Source organism: Heterocephalus glaber, unplaced genomic scaffold, assembly GCF_053883595.1.
Source record: "Heterocephalus glaber isolate CG9 unplaced genomic scaffold, H.glaber_assembly_v1.0 deba00001472, whole genome shotgun sequence".
NCBI classification, from domain to species: Eukaryota; Metazoa; Chordata; class Mammalia; order Rodentia; family Bathyergidae; genus Heterocephalus; species Heterocephalus glaber.
In genome coordinates this window covers 78347067-78367966 of record NW_028258315.1, presented here as the reverse complement: position 1 = coordinate 78367966, position 20900 = coordinate 78347067, and the positions used below count along the sequence as shown (strand labels likewise).

Below are 20900 nucleotides of genomic sequence, written 5' to 3'. Positions count from 1 at the left end.
CAATTTGAAATTCAAAGGGTTAGCCTGGTGTGGTGGTACATGCCTTTAATCCCAGCTCTCTGTAATCCCAGCATTCTGGAGGCTGAGGCAGGAGGATCACTGTGTATTCCAGGCTAGTCTGGGCTATACAGTGAGTTCAAGGCCAGCCTGGACTACAACAGTGAGACCCTGTCTCAAAAAGGGGGGGTGGGGGCGGGGATTTAGCTCAGTGGTTCTGCTGCCTGCCCCACAAGTGCAAGGACCCGAGTTCGATCTCCGGTACCAAAAAAAAAAGGATTTATGGTATATTATGTGGTCTGTTAAAAGTTACTAGCTTCTTTTTGGTTGGGGGAGGTGGTTACGGGAATCAAATCCAGGACCTTGTGCTTCTTTGGAGGTAAGTTCAGCCTGGTGCAAAAGTTGCTAGCTTTTTTTTTTTTTTTGTACTTGGGATCTAATGTGGGACCTTGCACTTGTGAGGCATATGTCGGAACCACTGAGCTAAATCCCCAGCCTAAAGTTGCTAGCTTCTTGAAGCATTGGATGTAGTGTTTCTTTCATTAGTTGTTTTAGCTTCTCTGTTTTGTTTTTTTTTTGTACCAGGGATTGAACTCAGGACCTTGAGCTTACGAGGCAGGCAGTGGCACCACTGAGTTAAATCCCCAGCTGCTGTTTTTTGTTTTTTAATTAGAGGTGTAGCTTGTTTATTTGAATAACTGATTAAATAGCATTTTTACCACCCTTAATATTTTGAAGAATTTTGGACAGGAAGAGAATTAGTGTATACTGTAAATTTTCAGTAGTGAGATAATTCAGGTAATATGGGAAAATGAGGTTTTTAATTTTTTATTTTATTTTGATTTTTTTATAGTGCTGGGTTGATACAACCCAGGGCCTTGGGCATGCCGTGGGCAAGTGTTCTGCCTCTGAAGTATATCCCCAGATGTGAGAATTGAAAATTTTAAAAATTTTTTTGGGGGGTACTGGGGATCAAACTCGGGACCTTGTGTAGGCGATGGAGCCACTAAGCTAGATCCTCAGCCCTACAATTTTAAATTTTTATCATGCTGTTGAAAATTTCCCTTTCTGCCCATCTAATAATTTGTTGTTTATTTTTTTAAGTCAGTACTTTTTAAGCAGCACATATAATTAGGACTTGCTTTTCTCCTAATCTGACAGTTTACTTTCAAATTGTAATTTGTAGATCATTTACATTTACTGTTACTGTTGATATGGCAAGCTTTAAATTTGCTTTTTATTTATTGCATCTGTTCTTTATTCTTGGTTTCCTTTTTCCATGTTTTGGGTTGAGATGTGTGTTTGTTTTTAATGAGTATTTTTTGGATTGCTAGCTATAACTTTTGTTTTGAGTGGTTGGTTTTGAGTTTACAGAATACATTTTTAGCTTATCACAGTCTGCCTTCATATGATAGTATATCCCTTCACCTGTAGTGTAAGCATTTCCCTCAATTCCCCTCCTAGTCTTGGTGCTGTTATCATAAATTTTATTTCTGCATATGTTACAAACCTCAGAATACATTGTTACTGTTTTGCCTTTAAACATTATCTTTTAGAGATTAAAGGAATAAGGGGAAAAAACCCCTGTATTTCCCACAAATCTATTTCCATTTCTTGTCTTTTTCCTTTCTACTTCTAGATATCCACTTATCATTTCCTTCTGACTAAGAGAGTTCCTTTAACATTTCTTGCAGTTAGGTCTGCTTGTGATGAATTCTTTCAGTTTTGGAAAAAATATTTCACTTTTGTTTTTGAAAGCTGTATAAGATTACAGGTTGACTGTTTTTCTCAAAGATGTGTATCTGTCTTCTGGCTTGAAGTTTCAGGTGAGAACTCTGCCCTCTTCTCTCTTCTTCTCTGTCTCTTTTCTCATAGTGCCAGGGATTGATCCTTATTTTTCTTCACTAATGTCATTTTCCCCTCCAACTGCTTTAAGGTACACTTTTTATTACTGGTTTTACATAATTGATTGTGATGAGTCTTAGTACAGTTTTATGTTTCGTGTGTTTGGTGTTTGTTAAGCACCTTGGATATTCAGGCTTTCAGTTTTGGGAAGTTTTAGGTTGTTAAATTCCTCAGATATTTTTCTTACCCCCTGTTCAGTTGACCTTGAGCTAGTGGCCTCAAGTGATCCTTCTGCCTTAATGTCCCCAGTAGCCAGGTATATAGACACCTACCACCAAGCCTATTTCCTTTAAATGCTTAGTCTGTTTGAAGTTGTCTGACAGTACAGTGATGTTCAGTTCATTTTTAAAATCTCTGTTCATTTTGAATAATTTCTATTGTTTCCAAGTTTGTTAATCTTTTGTATTGTCTAGTATCCTGTTAATCCTATTCAGTGTATTTTTCATTCCAGATGTTGTATTTTTCTTATTTACAGACCTCTTTATAATTTCCATGACTCTCCTTAACAGATACACTTTGGTCCATGTTTTTTTTTTTTTTTTTTTTTGATACTGGGGCTTGAACTCGGGACCTTGTGCTTGTGAGGCAGGTGGCAGAATCACTGAGCTAAATTCCTGGCCCTCATGGGTACACTTTGAACTTAGGGATATAGTTTTAACCACTGTTATAAATCAGTACCTTTGCCCACTAATTATATTATCTGTGTCATTTCTGGATCTGTTTCTGTCAGTTGATTTTTTTTCCTTCTTTCATTTTCAAGTTCTTCAAGTTGGAGTGTGGATATTATGAATTTTACTTTTTGAGTGCTAGATATTTTTATACTCTTAAAAATATTCTTGATGTTTGTTCAATTAAGTTGGAACTTAGTCTTGGGAATAGTCTGATCTTTTTGGAGCCTGCTGTAAAGCCTTGTTAAAGAGTGACCAGAACAAAGGATAGACATGGTGGTGTACCTTCTCAGCACTTGGGAGGCTGAGGCCAGAGGATCGCATAGGCTTTGAGGCCAGTCTGTGCATAGCGAGACCCTGTCTCAAAAAGAATGACCAGGGCCGGGGATTTAGCTCAGTGGTTCTGCTGCCTGCCTCGCAAGCGCAAGGACCGGAGTTCAATCCCCGGTACCAAAAAAAAAAAAAAAAAGAATGACGAGAACCACCTGCCTGTTAAGGATAAATTTTTCCCACTATCGAGGCAAGGCCATTCTGAATATTCTACCCCATACCCTGTGAGTTATGAGGTTTTCTTTCTAAGTGAGAACACAGACTTCTGAGCCCAGTGTGACTGCTGGGGATTGTTCTTTCTGGGGGTTCTTTCCTCAGTATTGAGTATTGTCTGCCTGTGCATGTGTTGATCAGTAGTCAACAAAATACTTGAGGGAGACCTCCATAAATCTCTGCAATTCTCTCTGCAGTTCTTTCTTCCACCCGAGTTCTCCCAACCAGTGTTTGTAGTTCGTTGTTTTCCCTTTCTTGTGGATTGGTGCCTGTTGTCCAGTGCTTAGAAACTGTCACATATTTTGTACTTTTATTTTAGTGGATTAAGGTGGTAGGGACAATTGGTTCCTGTTACTCTATCTTGGCTCAAATCCAAACTGATTTTACAGCTCATAACATTATTTTGTAAATAAAGATTAGTCATTAGAAATATTGCTTTCATGTTATTCCAGTTTTTATACATTTATAGTGATAATATTTACTTTTAGAAATGTGAATGAACTGTTTGAAAAATAGCAAAAATGTAAAGAGTTATTGGATTCTTTCCATGAGTGAGGAAAAAAATGGCTTACATTTCAGATTTTACCTGCTGTAAATGACTAAGAGTTAGATTTTATTTAAAGTTCATCTTGACATTTGGAGATTGGTGCTATTTTAAGCCACACAACTGTATTTTGCAATAAAAATTTTAATTGTTTTACATTATTTCTTTAGAATAGTGTATTGATTTTATTTTTCCTATTTTTAATTCATTTAGGATTAGGTGTATTTAAGTACATGGTAATTCCAATGCAATTACAGATCAGACCACATCAGGAGAATATTTAATGTCGATTATGGTAAGATTTTATTTAGTTTATTTTTTATTTTTTTGGTTTTTTGGAGGCAGAGTCTCACTGTGTAGTTTAGGCTGGTCTTCAACTCAAGGCAGTCCTCCTGAGTGCTGGGATTACAGTTGTGCACCACCATGGCCAGCTGTAGTAAGACCCCCACCCCAACTGGCAATCAAACTTAGGGCCTTGCGCTTACAAGGCAGGCACAGCACCCCTGAGCTAAATCCCTGGCCCGAGCTGTAGTAAAATTTTTTTTTTGTTGTTACTGGGGATGCCACTCAGGACCTTGTGCTTGTGAGGCAGGCAGCGGCACCACTGAGCCAAATCCCTGGCAACATTTAAAAATATTGGAGATTACTTTTCATAAATCCTCTTGGATTTCGAATGAGATGTTTTGGATTTAATATGGAGAAAATGTCAATCTTATGTGTTCATCGTGCATACATTTTCATATATAAATGCCGCTAACAAGGTCTGAGATTCTGGAGCCACATTTTGTACCCATTGTTAACAACAACAACAAAAAAAATCCCACACATTTACTGCCTTTAATTCAGTAATGTACTGCTGTCCTTCAGAAATTTTAAATCCCATAGGTTGTAAGTGAAAGAGTCACATGAAGCTGAGGATGTTTTCATGAGTCTCGTGTGTCTTTTTGTTTTGTCAAGTGTGGTTGGTGGGTTAGAGGGGTTAAAAGAGGGGTGATTAAAAGATTAAAAGGGTTTAAAGAGGGGTGAAGGATGGCATATTCTGGGTGGGGAGTGAGGTGCTTAGTGCTGTTGGAGGGTAATTTAATACTTTGATTATTATAGTGCTTGTCACAGTAGATAGGAAAATGCATATATCCAAAACATGTTAGAACTAGGTAAAAGTAAATATATTGTAACTTTTGGTTTGACTCCATAATGGTTAGTAAATCTAAAATTTAACAGGCTCTATGATCATATAAGAATGTAGATTTGAACTATTTGTGGCCCACTGAATAAGTTTGTTTTTTGTTTTTCTTTTGGTACCGAGAATGGAACTTGGGTCCTTGTGCTTGTGCAGCAGGCGGCGAAACCACTGAGCTAAATCCCCGGCCCATAAGTTTGTTTCTTAAGAATATTTCTTCAAGTATCTTTTATTTCCTTTAAATATCATTAAACTGTCTCATCCTTGATGAGATACAAACATGTGAAACAAGTTAAGACCTTTTATTATGTAAACTAAATTTACAGCTTAAGGAAATCTCATACAGTATACATTTCTGTGTCACAAAAACAAGTTTTTGTGAGATGAAGTCTCATTACAAGTTGTTTTAGATTTTTAAATTTTTGATCCTTGAATGCATACATAAAATTTTATACTTTTTGAAGGAATAAAGATTCCTTACTCTAGAGCATTAAATTGAAATAGACAATTACAACTTAGACTCTTCTGGAGGAGATGCTCAAAAGCTTAAAATTTCCATACCACACATCTAGCTACAACCTCTGACAAAGGCAGTGGCTGCTTCTTTTGAATAAATAATGCTACAGTAGTATAATTATGGAAGTTATGATATAACTATATCATAAAGCAGCCTATATCCTATACCTCAGTGTAGTCTATATACAGAGGCCACCAAAAAAATGTACACACTTCAGCAATTAGCTGTATTAATAAATGTCTGGAAGCTAATAGCCAGCACTTTGAGCACCTGTTGTAATTGCAGAGACCAAAGGTAACTTGTATTAGACTCATGATATTTCAATAAATTTAGTATTGAAATATTTATACAAGCTTTCCTTTTTTTGATGTATACATTTTTTTGGCAGACTATATATGTTAAAACATATATTGTAGTGATAATATGATTACTTGAAATAGAGCTGTTCTGACAGGAAAGTAGATTAAGAACAGTGTTTTCTAGCTGTCCCGGATTTTCTAAATTCAGTTGGGAGGCTTTGGGAAGCTGCTGGTCCCCCAGATTAGGTTTTGTTGGGGGCAGAAAAGGTAGGCTGTTTCGTTAGCGTAATACTTAGAGTTTGTATAATTATGAGGTTAGTGCCAGTCTTGTTTGCTACAGGATATACAAATCCTAACATATTGCTTGGCACATAATAAGTATTAAATATTTATTGGTTAACATTCTGAACCGTGTACAGTATTTTACTATTAATAAAAATGAGTCAAGACCATTTGAGCTGCACATCTCTGGCCTACCATTTGCATAATGACCCCATAAATTTTCTCAGTTCCAGATTTGCTTGCTGCATAAATTTGTCTTAAATCTCTGGTGCCTACTGCCATCAGAGTAGAATACAATGATATTTAAACACAAATTATACTTGGCTTCTGTTACACATGGTTGACTTTCAATAAATGAGCGCTATAATAGTTTACTTATTTTGCAGTATTGGGATTGAACCAAGAGCCTTTGTACTGAAGAGCTAAATCACCAGTTGTCCATCCCCACCCCTCTACACTTTGAGACAGTGTCCTGCTAAATTGCTTAGACCAGACTGGAACTCAACATCCTCCTGCCTTAGCTTCCGAGAGTGCGAGGATTATTTTGTTTTCCAGCTCTCCCAGAGCATCTGACATCATTTAGCTCTGCAAGCATCTTCCATGACATGAACATCTTTAATCATAGTGTAGCAGGACATCTGACAATCCAAATGACTTTCAAATCTATCTCCAACCACTCTTGACTGCCCTCTGGAGTCAGTATTTTTTTTTTCCATTAAGTTTATTGGTACATTTTAGGTATACAATACAGTTACATTCATCAGTGGATCTTGTACCTTTACATGATGTATCTTGGTTATTTTTTCCCCATTCCCCTGCCCTCCCTTCACCCTGGAGTCAGTATTTTTAATCACATGGTGAAAGTTAAGCAAACTACTGTATGTCTAAAACTCCCATGATGCCTTTACCTGGATGCTTTTCATGTGTTCCTTTATTTCTTTGACTCTTTTTTTCCTGGCTACCACGTCACACACATTGCTGTCTTTATTCTGTACTACAGCTGTACCAGTTGAAGATAACAAGTCAGTCTTAGAAAAAGTTGGTCTGGGAGAGAAAGGGGCAGTTTTTGCTCTATTTCATATGAAGATGTGCCCTAATTATTATTATCTTAGACTTGGTAGTAAGATTAAAACAGATCAATGAAGTTGACTCAGAGACCTCAGATAGTCACATGTATACATACGGTTTTGATACACAATTATGGTGGCATCAGTGGGGAAAATGGGGTGGGTTTTTTTAATGGTGTAGGGCATTGGTGGCGAACCTGTGGCATTTGTGTTGCAGCTGGGTGTTTGTTATCATTGAAAGCTATAAAAGGTTTGCTATCACTGGTGCAGGAAAAACTGACTCAACATCCAGAGACAAATGAAATTGGATTACTACCTAATACTGTACATGAAGGTAGATTAGGCAAAGACCTACACATGAAAAGTAAAACTATAAAATTAGATGTTATGCAGATGTGGAGAAGGACTTAAGCATATCTTCAAAAACACAAAATGTAAGATAAATTAAAAGTACCTTGTTACATGAAATTAAAACGTGCTTAATGGACAGACAGGGTATTTTCTCTTTGCTTTTGCCTTAGGATCTAAATATATTTAAGTATGCGTCCTATACTCTTGAGCAGGGAGGCGGAATTGGCTGTGCACATATGTATTGCATTGGCAGACAGATGGACGCATATTTACTAAATGATCCTGGTGATCAATTGGAGAAATTGGAAGCCTCTACATGACAAACCCCTCCCCTTTTCTGAGCATCTACAGAGGAGTCTAGATCAAAATCTTTCCTTTTCATTTTTTGAGGTTTTTTGAGACCGGATCTTGTTATTCAGTTCAGACTAGCTTCAAACTCACAATGATCCTCCTGCCTCAGCCTCCCGAGTGCTGGGATTAGGTATGCACCACTATGTCCAGCTTTGGACATTGGACCATTGTTTTATGAATATATTTTCCACATCATAATTTTTAGGGGTGATTGTTAAAAATGGAAATTCATCTTGGTGTGTTTTTTCTGTTCTTTCCCGCAATTCCTTTACTCTACAGAATGGGAAGGAATCTGCATTTTTTTCTTTTTTTTCTCTTTTCTCGGTACTGGGGATCAAATTTAGGCTTGCCTGACAAACCCTGCACCACTGAGCTACATCCTCAGCTTCGAATCTGCTTGTGTGTGTGTGTGTGTGTGTGTGTGTGCTGGGGATGGAACTCAGGACCTTGCACACTTGTGAGGCAGGCGTGGTGCCACTGAGCCAAATTCTCAGCCCCGAATCTGCATTTTTTAAAAAGTCCTCTGGAGTAGGGGATGGCAAACTTACTCAGTAAAAACACAAATAGTAAATACATATTTCAGGCTTTGTGGGCTATATGAGCTCTGTTAAAACTATTTAGCTTTACCCATAGTGTAAGAGCTCTCACATATAATACATAAATGGAAGATACAGTGATGTTCCAATAAAACTAAGGACATTGATATTTGAGTGTTAAAACTCAAAATTTATTCATGTAGTTTTTTGTGTTACAAAGCACTATTTTTCTTTAGGCCTTTTCCCCCAGTATTTCAAAAAATGTAAAAGCCATTTATAGCTAGCAAACAAACAGAAACAATTGGTGGGCCTGATTTGCCCCGTGAGTCACAGTTTGTTAGTTCCTGTTCCGGAGTGATCCATTGGCAATTGAAGTTGGAAAACTAGCTTACTGATACAATGAGCTGTCATTCCCTATGTTCTTTTGGGAAAATTCTTGTGTCGTAATGACAAGAATTTCTAATATTTACGAGGGAAAGAAGCTCTCAGTGGTTAGGAAGGGATTATTAAATGACTGTCTGGTGTAAATCTAATGTAACATTTGATTGTTTTCATTGCTTCTTAAATTTGTTTAAGAATTGATAATAGATATGAAAACTGGAGTGTTTAAGCTCTACTTAATGTCTTACAGAGCATATCATTTGGGGTGGAATTGTTCGATGAGAAATAGTCTTTCTTGCTAAGGAAAGTAACAATAGCTAGGTGTTTACCTACTTTTTTTCTTTTTAAATGGATGCATTGGGACAGCTGCTTGAATTATTCTAAGGGCAAGGGGTCAGATATGCTGTGTGAGGTAAAAATGTTAATCATGTTATTACACACTTTTATCATAAGGCAATTCTTGAAACCTTCAAAAGGAAGAATTTATCAAACAAAATTGTCATAGTTTCTTAAGTTTATGGACGAGTCTTTTGATTGATGTTATAAAAATACTAACCAAAATTTGCTTTTGGCTTATCGGTAGGGTGACCCTATAATTATCATTAATAATGACACCAGGGCTGGGCATGGTGGTGCACGCCTGTAATCCCAGCACTCAGGAGGCTGAGGCAGGAGGATCGTTGCAAGTTTGAGGCTAGCCTGAACTACATAGCGAGTGTCTGTCTGGAAAAAAACACCAGGGCCAGGGATTTAGCTCTGGTTCCACCACCTGAGTGATGCAAGGTCCCGAGTTTGATCCCCAGTACCAAAAAGAAAAATTACACCAGGGCAGCAGACATAAACCAGGATTGTCCTGGGCAAACCAAAATATACTTGCTTTGTTCACTAGGTGCATAGAGTACTTTTTAAACAAAGGATAGATCAGTCTTTCAGCTTCCTAGATGAAAATAAGACATTCATTAATGTCATGCCTCCATAGAACTTAATGGTATCAACATTAGCATTTCCAGAGGAAAAAGCTGGTTATAATTATTAGTAAAGTAACTATAACTGAAATGAAGTTTATTTTTACCTCTGTGAGTAGAAATACCATACTCTGTAGTATTAATGTTTTCAAAATATATTTTATATACTTGTATATGCACAATTTATATAACTTATTTTGGCAGTAATGAACATGACAGTTTAAACAGTAGAAAATGCATATAGAAAAATAAAAATTTCCATTTCCAACTTCAGGGAACAATTATTGCCAATTTCCTGTGCGTCCTGTGTGAGTTACTTTAGCTGTAGTCCATAGGAATGCACATACTCCTCATATCCATGAGCACGAATACACACACACCACTTTCCCCACCTGTTTTCTTTTCTTTTTCTTTTTTCTTTTTTTTTTTTTTCAGTGCTGGGGATGGTACCCGGGGCCTGGTGCATGCTAGGCAAATGCTCTACTGTTGAGCAAAACCCTGGGCTCCACCTGCATTTTTTATAAACACAAATAGTATAATTTGTTATAGACACCATCCCTTCCTTTGCTGGGGGGGGGGGTTGCTGTACTGGGGGTTGAACCCAGAGCCTTTGCACTGAGCTACATCCCAGCCATTTGTTGTTGTTTTTATTTGTTTTTGGTTTTTTTCCCTGGTACTGGGGATCGAACTCAGGACCTTGCACTTGCAAGGCAGGTGCGGCACCTGTTGTTGTTTTTATTTTTTTTTGGTACTGGGGATCAAACCCTGGTCTTTGCGCTTGCGCAGCAGGCGGTGAAACCACTGAAGTAAATCCCCGGCCACCTGTTGTTTTTAGAGACAGGGTCTTACTAAATTGCCCAAGCTGGGCTGGAATTATGGGCATGTGCCACTGTGTCTGACTCTTGTCTTTTTTTTTTTTAAACGTAAGAAATCTTGGGCTCCCTGCTGTTTCACACCAAACCTGTGTAGTAGTATATAGGTTGAGGGGCCAGGGATGTAGCACAGTGGCACCGTCTGGCGAGTGCAACGTCCTGAGTTCGATCCCTGGTACGTGTGTGTGGGGGGGTAGTATATAGGTTGAGCATCCCTAATCTGAGAATCGAGTGCTCCAAAATATTAAACTTTTTGAGAGCCAGCATGGCTCAACAAGTGGAAAGTTGCACACTTGAGTTCATGTAATGGGTCATGGTAAAAATGCAGATACACTAAAAAAAATGTATAAATTGCCTTCAAGCTATGTGTATGAGATGGATATGAAATGTAAATGAATTTCATGTTTAGGCTTGGGTCCTGTCCCCAAGAAATCTCATGTATATGCAAATAGCCCAAAATCCAAACTCTTAGTCCCAAGCATTTCGGGTGAGAGGCTGTATTCTCATTTATAAGTGAAGAAATGCTGGCTCAGAGTATAAGTACTATCTTTAAGGTATAATGTATATTTAAATGCTTAGCTAGGCAAGTACTTAATAAATGTTATTTTCTCTTGTATTCTCTTGCTTGAGTATAATTCTTACCCTTGAGCTTGGAGGAAGATGATCAAAAATCTCAAAAATAGTAAGATGATGTAATTAAATATCCATTATAATATGATTCAGTTTATAAGTGCCCTGGCAAGTCAGAGATGGGGAGAAATTGAAGAGGTTTAATGTAGTCAGAGAAAACTTCACAAAAGAATGTTAAAGAGATTGCGCATGGGGAGGATCGCAAGCATCTAAGATGGGAAGAGGCAGTAGTATAAAAAGTCCCAGTTCATGCCTGAGAGGTGTTGGTGAGCTAAGTGTTGTGATAGTGCTTATGTCGTCTTTTGACTGGCCTCTTCCACGTTGTACTGTTCTGTATAGCACAAGGTTCATCAGTGTTGTATAATGTGTCAGTACTTCCTTTTTATGGCTGGAATATTTAATCATAGGAATATACTACACTTTATCATTAGATGGATATGAGTTTTTTGTACTTTGGGCATTATGAGAACTGTTGGTATGAATATTCATGTATAAGTTTTTGTATGGCCATGCTTTATTTCTCTTGGGGATACACCTAATAGTGGTTAAATGGTAATAACTGTGTTTAACATTTTTGAGGAACTGCAGAATTGTCTTCCAAAGTGATTCCAAATGGTTGCATTATTTTATATTCCAGTCTAGCCAAGTTTTTTGAGTTTTTTATTTTATATTCCAGTCTAGCCAAGTTTTTTCTAGGAGTTTTTTGTTGTTGTTTTAGCCAGCCTATAGGGAGATGAAGTGTTGTCTCTTTGAGGTTTTGATTTGGTCATTCCTATGTCTTCATTGGAGAAATGTCTATTGTGTCAATCCTTTGTCCATTTTAAAAATTGGGTGGTTTTGGGCCGGGGATGTAGTTCAGTGGCCACACCTGCCTGGCAGGCATAAGGTCCTGAGTTCAATCGTCGGTTTGGGGTGCGGGGCGGGGGGAGATTGGGTTGTTATATGGCTGTGGGTTTTTTTGTGTTTTTTTTGGTACCGGGGATGGAACTCGGGTCCTTGCGCTTGCGCAGCAGGCAGCGAAACCACTGAGCTAAATCCCTGGCCCATGGCTGTGTTTTAAGAGTCCTCGTCTACATAAAATTTTCTCATTAGATACATGATTTGCAAATATTTTTTACTCATTCTATGGGTTATCTTTTTCTTGATGGAAAGTTTGTAGTTTTAATCTATTTTTGCTTTTATTGCATGTGTTGTAGCTAAGAAACTATTATGTAACCCAAATTCACAAAAACGTCTATATTTTTTTTTTTTTTTTGGTACCGGGGATGATTGAACACTGCTTGCGCAGCAGGCAGTGAAACCAATGAGCTAAATTCCTGGCCCTATTTTTGTAAGTTTTATAGTTGTACTTCTTACGTTTAGGTCAGTGATTGATTTAGTTAATTTTTGTGTGTGCTCTGAGGAAGGGGTCCTGCTTCATTCTTTCACATGTGACTATCCCCTTGTCCTAGTGCCATTCCGTATACTTTTTTCTTCATTGGGTGGCTTGACATTCTTGTCAAAAATCAGTGTGGGGAGGGCAGGGATTTAGCTCAGTAGTTCGGGCGCCTGCCGCAGAAGCAGAAGGACCCTAGTTCGGTTCCGATACCAAAAAAAAAAATCAGTGTGTGGGCCAGGGAGTTAGCCCAGCGGTTCCACCACCTGCCTCACAAGCACAGGTTCCCAAGTTAGATCCCCAGCACCAAAAAAAAAAATGAGTATGGGGGTGCATACCTGCAATCCCAGCACTGTGGGAGACTGAGGCAGATAATTACAAGTTTGAGCCCAGCCCGGGCATCTCAGACCCTGTCTCAAAAGTAAAAAAAAAGAAATTTTAAAGGCCTGGGGATGTAGCTCAGTGCTGAGTCCCTGGGTTCAGTCTCCAGTGCTGAAAGAACAAAAGGGGGCTGGGGATGTAGCTCAGTGGCATAACGTCTGCCTGGCAAGCGCAGGGTCCTGAGTTCTATCCCTGGCACCCCCCCAAAAAAACCCAATTGAACATAAATGTAAGCAGTCATTCCTGGGCCATTGGTTCTATTCCACTAATCTCTGTATCTGACCATATGCCAGAACCACACTGGTCTTAATTTCTATAGCTTTTATAGTATTTTTGTTAGTTTATAGTAGATTTTGAAAGTGAGAAGTACAGGTCTTCTTTGTTCTTTTTCAAGATTATTTTGGCCCTTGTGGGTCCCTTTCATTTTCATATGAATTTTAAATCAGCTTTTAATTTGTTTTTTTTTTTTAAATCCAGCTTAGGGCGGGGATTTAGCTCAGTGGTTTTGCCACCTGCCTTGAAAGTGCAAGGACCTGAGTTCGATCCCCAGTACCAAAAAAAAAAAATACAGCTTAGATTTTTATTGAGATTGTGTTGTCTATAGACCTGTTTTGGAAATACCTCCATCTTAACAATGTTAGTTGTATGATCAGTAAACATGAAAAATCTGTCCACTTGTCTAGAAATCTTTAATTTCTTTTTTTGATGTTTTGTAGTTTCCAGCACACATTTTGCATTTTTTTAAAAAAACTTATTCCTACATACGTATTTTATTCTTTTTGGTGGTAAGTGAAATTCAATTTTTTTTTCAAATTATTCTTTGATAGTATAGAGTATAGATATAGCTGATTTTTGTATATATTGATCTTATACTCGAGAGCCTTGCTCAGCTCATTTATCCTAATAGTTTCTTAGTGGATTGCTATGGATTTTCTTTGTACAAGATTATGCCACCTACAAATACAGATGATTTTACTTTTCCAATTTGGATGCTTTTTATTTTTTTGCCTAATTGTCTTGGCTCAGGCTTCAGTATACTATTGAATAGAAATAGTAACAATGGATGTGTGTGTCTTCTTTGTATGTTTCTGGGAAAGCATTCAGTCTTTTACTATTAGGTATTAGGTTGACAGTGGGGTTTTGCAGTTTTTTTTTTAATAGCAAAACATTTATTGGTACAGTTTAGGCATACATAATGATAACACTCATCTTAGGGACTCTGCACCTGTACCAGTTGTGTTTTTAAGAACTAAGCTGTTTTTGTTTTTCGTTTGTGCTACTGGAGATTGAACCCAGTAGTGCCATACTGCTGAGCTGTGCCCCAGTCCCTTTTTTAAAATTCTGAGACAGGATCTCACTAAGTTGCCCAGATAGACTTGAACTTGTGACCCTCTTGCCTCAGCCTCCCTCAGTGATGGGCTTCCAGGAATGTGCCACCATACTGGGGCTTACCTTTTAATTTCAAAGAAACCTAATTTATCAGTTTTTTCTCTTATATGGTTCATGCTTTTTGTTTCTTTTTTTGTTTTGTTTTGTTTGGTGGGGGGAGTGTTGGTACCAGGGATCAAACTTGGGACCTTGCGCTTGAGAGGCAGGCGGTGGCACCCCTGAGCTAAATCCCTGGCCCATGCTTTTTGTTTCTTAAGAAATCTTTGCCTACCCAGTGATTACAAAGATTTTCTCCTACATTTTCTTCTAGAAGATTTATAGTTTTAGCTCTTAAATCTGTTATTTTGTTCACAGTTCACAGTTTAAGTTTAAATACATATACCAGGAGAGTTGATGTTTCTTGGCAATGAGTGTATTGGTGGAAAATAACAGTATATAAACCTGCAGCCCTGATTTGTACAGTTTGTGTACAGTTCATGGTGATTTTTTTTTCCTTTTTTGTTTTTTTGAGACAGAGTCTCGATAAGCAGTTCAGGCTGGACTTGAACTCACTGTGTAGCCCGGACTGGCCTCATACACTCAGTGATCCCCCTGCCTCAGCCTTCTGAGTTGCTGGGATTACAAGGATACATGTTCCACCACATCTGACTTTAATGGTGATTTTTGAGGAACACTACTCTGTGACCATCTGTGGCAGTCATGTGTTACTTATCCACCTAATATTCCTTGGGTACCAAAACTAGTTTTACAATACTTGTTTTTACAAAACTAGTTTTACAATTTTGTGAGATTCATTGCCCGCCCCCCACACCTAGTACATGACCCAATCCCATATATCACTAGAGCACTTCATCCTTCTACCCACAGTAATTGTTTCAAAAACAGTATTTGACCTACTGGAATTGATTAGAGCCATGGCGAAAGTATTGGGAAGGAGGGCTGTTTTTTGAAGGTTATCCCTTTTCCTAGAGTAGCTTTTAATTGAGTGGAAGCCCTAGACTTCTGTCTTTTCCAAACCATCATGTGTAGAGAGCCTGTCTAAAGTTGAGAGCTTAGTGAGGCGCACTTAGTGACCTTTGATCCCCTTGGGTCTTCCGAAGCACTACTGTGGGCCAACCAGTTCTTCTTTGGGTTCCCACACCACACCACACCCTCCGCCACACATACACGCTTTGCACATGGCAGGCAAGTGGTGTACCACTGAGCTATATCCTTAGGCTCTGCTTTTAGGTATCTCTGATTGTAACTGAAAAAGTCCTCACTAATAAGCTATTAATCTCAAATATAGCAGAGTTTCAGGTGTATTAGGATCTAGTTTGTGGGCCAGGGATTTAGCTCAGTGGTGCCACCGCCTGCCTTGCTAGCACAAGGTCCCAAGTTTGATCCCCGGTTCCCAAAAAAAAGGATCTATTTTGTTAGATGGATAGATAGTAAAGGAACTTGTGTGTGCTGTAAGGAGTTCCTCTGGCTTTTACAAAAGCTAGGAAATTGTATTCAATACCTAGGATCATGATACTGCTTTAAGTCGTGAGGTTAATGAGAACTGGATTAAATTTTGCTTTTTAATGAATACATGGGTTAATTCATTTGATCAGCTGTTTTATGAGAGAATTAAATGCATATAGAGGCTTCATTTTATGAAGGCAGATTATTTTCTGACAAATTAGAATTTTCAAGTGTAATTTCTGTTATTTCAGAGTTGTAAATATTTTGTGAGGCTTTATCTTTGAAATTAAAATAAGAAACATTTTTCAGCTTAAATTTTCACAGAGCAGTTATTTCAGGTATGTAACAAAAATACAGAATATTTTTGTGCAGTGGTAAAATTAAAGTGTACTTGACGTAATGTTTAGGGATGAATTAGGTGAATCTTGAAAATGTCTTTTTCTTTCATGTTTGGTTGGCTAAAGGCTACCTCCTGTATGAAACACTTCCACCGTTCTTACTAGTTCATTTTAAATTTTATTAAATTTGTATTTTTTGAGATGATAGTTTTTGCATTGTTGGATTTCATTATTCACTAATTATATGGAATTGTACTATTAATTTTGACCTTTAAAGTGAAACAGTTGTTATTGCAAAGTGAAAATGTAGCTTTTCATTTTTATGACGTTTATTGATACTCAGTTAAGCAGTCATTATTTCTGTGGAAATAATATTTCATTGCTTTAAAAATAATTTTGTGCATGTGTAGTAGTAAATAGTGCTTAAGGGTTTAAAGACACTATGTATTTCTTTAGGTTCTCCCAAAGTTCACAAGTTGCTGAGTCTATATCATTACCTTATCTTCCAGGTGAGGAAACTGAAGGCTATTCTGACTTTGAAGTTCCCTGTGTGGTTAATCCTATGAAGTGTACTTTAAAGCTTTAAAAAGCAGGGTAACCCTTTCTTAAGAGATTTCAGGGAGGGCTGGGGATTTAGCTCAGTGGTTCTGGTGCCTGTCTTGCAAAAGGTCCTGAGTTCGATCCCCGGTACCAAAAAAAAAAATATTTCAGGGATATTCAAGCCTTCTTTCCCCATCTGGAATACAGTCTGAAAGTCATTGTGTTGTAAGCCCTTATTTTCCTAGCGTGTCCAACCACTGTTAAACAAACAAGCTAAGATTTTGTACTAAATTTATATCAGATCATGACTTTGTCTTCTTTCTCCTTCCATTAATGTTCAGTAAAGTCATTCTGGCTGTCACATATCCAAACTCTTCCCTGAAATACTTGTCTTTATACCATTCTAATGGAAACTTTTATTGGATTTGTATTGAATTTATTAGCAAGGAAGAAGGGGCTTTCAGAAGATGAGAGGAATTGTTTAGAAGTAAGAGAAAGGCTGGGGATTTAGCTCAGTGGCACGCACCGCACCTGCCTCACAAGTGCGAGGTCCTGAGTTTGATCCCTGGTACCGAAAGAGGAGAGCCACATAATGTCAAGAAAATTTCAAGAAGGCAGCGCTAATCAGTACTTGACAAAAGGCTGATGTAAAAAATGGGAAATTCCATTTAGTGTTGAGACTGGAAGGTCATTAGTGACCTTTAAGAGACTAGATAACTGTAGAATGTTGAGGTAAATTAAAATTGAGTCACATGTAGAGGGGTTTGTGTGTATAAAGAGCAGCAGCAGAAGGATGGCATTAAAAGGGCCAGGAGAAAGCTGGCCCAGAAGCTTGAAGGGATCAAGATACTTAGGAGTTTGTTTTAGACTTTATTGATTTTTTTGTGGTGTGCATATTTTCCCCTGCAAATTTAAACTTTTTGTAACCAATGTTAGATTTATTAAGAAAGATGAGCTTGATAAAGTCCATATGTTTATATTGGAGAAAAGCAGATATACTTCTGAAATGAAAGGGGAAAAGAGAAGAGTAAAGACAAATTTTCATGTGCAGAGAATTAAAGTTTGAGAGAGTGAGGGATAGCTAGATAACCGAGAAGTCGTTATGAACAACTTGTTCAGTATGTTAAAGATGTTATTTGCATAACATACACTTCTGGGTTCCCATCGGATTGGAGATGTATGTATACCTTCCAAGTTAAATTGCACTGTATTTACTTAGAAAATGTTTGGCACACAGAGGTTTCATTTCACCTATTGTTTGTGAGAGACCTGTCCTATGGGTATAGTGACATCCTGGTGAGAGACACAGGCCTTGCTTATTTTTTGGAAGCTGTCTGTGGGCAATTCTAAGAGCTCTGTGCTCTATCTCTTTGAGAACTTCATATGCTTACAAAAACTGTTTCTGTGGTGTGCTCCTCTCAAGGTCTGGGTGATCCAGGTGCCAGTGGGCTGTGAGTGGATGGCAGTTATTACCTAGGCTCTGGAGACCAAAGACAGCTGAGAGGTCCTGGCCACTTAAGCCCCAGGCTTGGGACCTATCCCCAGTGCCTTCCTCTATGGTGGATACCATTCAGTACGGAAGCTGTTGGCTAGAGTGAAAGCTGGAGTTTTAACATACGAAGCTGATGGAATGCTACTAGCTTGGTCTTGCCAAGAACATTGAAAAAGCACTATTTACCATTATCAGCATTTTTATAAAAGGGAGAATAATTTTGTATCACAAAATTTGCACAACTTAGAACAAAAAAACCCTTTATATTGCACCAATTACAATTTATGAAAATGTACAATCAATGTCTTGTCCTTTTCTCCTCATTCTTACCACTTTTGTAAGAACCGCTGACCTATAGCACCGAGGCTGTTATTTGGGGAAATGTGTTCTATCCCCCCCTCCTTCTCACAATGGAGAGAAAAGGGAGCTTGTGGTTGAAAGCTTGTGTCCTGCTGGCTTCTGTGGGTGGAGTGGGATGGAGAGGGCTCCCCATACGAATTTTTTATATCTCTAAGCCTCCCTTATATGAGCTCACAACAACTCCACTTTCTTTACCTGTCATCTGGCACTTGACTTTATTTGTTTTTGTATTGGGGATTGAACCTAGGGCCTTCACACTGAGCTAAATCCCTACCCATTTTTATTTTTTATTTTGAGACAGGGTTTCACCAAGTTGCTCAGGCTGGGCCCAAAGTTGGGATCCTCTTGCCTCAGGCTCCCAGAGTGCTAGAATTATGGGTGTGTACCACACCTGCTTGACTTTGTATTTTAGTAATTTGTTATTTGACTCCCTCTTAACTTGCTGTTTTCTGAGAATAAACACTACCTTTTACCATTTTTGTATATCTTGTTAGAGTTTTGCAGTAGGTGTTAAGGGAAGTGAAACTGATTAGGTCTGAACTTAATACCAATTACCTCACTAAACACCCCTGGCCAAACAATACCTTGTGCCAACTCTAGCTGAGCCTTGCCTTTGCCTGAAGCCCTAGCCTTCTGCTCTGCCCAGAAAAGCCTGGTTGGTAGAGAGGAAATTGTTGGGATCAATGCTGCATAATTTTAGGGAAAAATCATTTGGTTAGCCTAGTTCTCCTGCCTACAGCCCAGCTATGGAATTCCGAGACAATTCCATTTTGGCCTCCGGTCACAACTGAGACTTCAATGATCCGGTGATGCTGTGATTCTCCAGGACAAGAAACATCCTGGGAGCTGAAAACATCCTGGGAGGAACAAATATCTACTCAGTTCCTCCTTGTTCTTGGATTGTTAGGTCTTATTTACGCAGGATGTACTGAACTCTCTGCAAGTCATTTGTTACGTTTGTTTCTCCCAATGTACTGAATGAAAGGTGCAGTAAGCTGGGGACTTTCATCTTTGCTGCCCAGAGCAGCACTGTGATCAGACCCAAAATTCAGCTTCTTCTCAGTCTCATTTTTCTACCTTTCCTGTATAACCTAATTCACCTTGTGCTGCCGTGGCTCACAGGAAACTAGGACTTATTGCAGAGGTTCTAGTAACGTCCCCTTTCCCTGTTCCCTACAGGAAATGATGTTTAATCGTTGGCCTACTTTTCTTCTTTTTCCCGATGGTAATATACCTGCAGCTGTCCTTGGGGTCTCTGGTTAAATTATTGCTTTCTTGGGCCGGGATTTAGCTCAGTGGTTCTGCCGCTTGCCTTGCAAGTGCAGGGTCCCTAGTTTGATCCCCGGTACCAAATGAAAAACAGAAGCTCTTGCTTTCTTTCACCCCTTAAGAGTGGGAAGTATGGGCCAGAGATTTAGCTCAGTGGCACTGTGCCTGCCTCCGAAGCACAAGGTCCCGAGTTCAATCTCCAGTACCAAAAAAAAAAGTGGGAAGTAGGCATAGAAATTTCCCTTCCTCTTCAACATCACCACTGTCCTCTGCAGCTGGACACAAACCTTTTTTGTCTGTCCATATTGTTTGACTCTATATCCGTATCCATGACCCGTAACTGCCTGATTACCAGATTCTTTACCTAGAAGCACTAGCTCAAAGGAAGCCTCCATCACCTCTAACCACAGGTTATTTGTAGAGAATGAGCTAAGAGTGCAGAAGTTGAATCCAGCCTCTGCCAGCTAGTAGCTAAGTGACCTTAGATTAATGTTAACTACATAAAGGCTCTGAACCTCAGTTTCTTGGAACACAAAATGGCAATAATCATTCTCTCCACAATTTGCTGTGGCTCTGTTTATCCCGAGTATTGAGTAAAATCTATTCTTCCCGGTTTTTAAAGGCTCTTAATGATTTGGCCTTAGTCCGCCCACCCAGCGGGCAAATTTCCTCTGAGCTTAGCATAATGTTGAACAAATAGATCTTAGTAGATATTTTTATAGGTTTATTGCACTATCATTAAAAGCATGTTTTATACTGTTACTTTGTACCCTCATTGTTGTGTCCCTAGCTCTCCCCATTGCAAGAGCTACTCCCATTTTCCTTTACATTCTTGGGTGGAGGCTGTCCATAATCATGTCCAGAGTGTGAGTTTCACACCCAGTAGATGTGTAAGGGTGTCTTGACGTGAAGGATGTCTGACAGCCCTGCTGTAGGAGAACACCAGTTTACTCAACCAAACTGAAACCCAAAGCTCATTCACCAGCCTGCTCTCACAGCTGTCTGCTTCTTGGCTTCTGAGTGCTTTCACCTTGGCTAGATGAAGATGAACATTCTGTCCCCCGATCAGGTTTCTGTGGGCTTTGAGTCTAATACTACAGCTGCTGTTCCTCCAGTGCTGGTGATTGTGCCCCAGTTACTTGGTTTTGCCAGACAATCTTGAGTATACCAATTTTATCTTTTTAGCAGTGCCTTAGCTGGTATGCCTTCTGTTGTCTCTGCT

General features: G+C 38.8%; 1 protein-coding gene across 7 annotated transcripts in view; it reads left to right on the top strand.

The window, feature by feature from the left end:
• The window catches only part of Ube2e1 (ubiquitin-conjugating enzyme E2 E1), a 76983-nt gene that overhangs the window by 30397 nt on the left and 25686 nt on the right, over positions 1 to 20900 (top strand). The window contains exon 3 of one of the 7 annotated variants that reach the window (XR_015439536.1): positions 3871 to 3952. The exons of the other annotated variants lie outside the window; for them this stretch is intronic. The gene's annotated coding sequence lies outside the window, so the exon portion shown is untranslated. The remainder of the gene's footprint in view (positions 1 to 3870; positions 3953 to 20900) is intronic. 7 annotated transcript variants of the gene reach the window in all.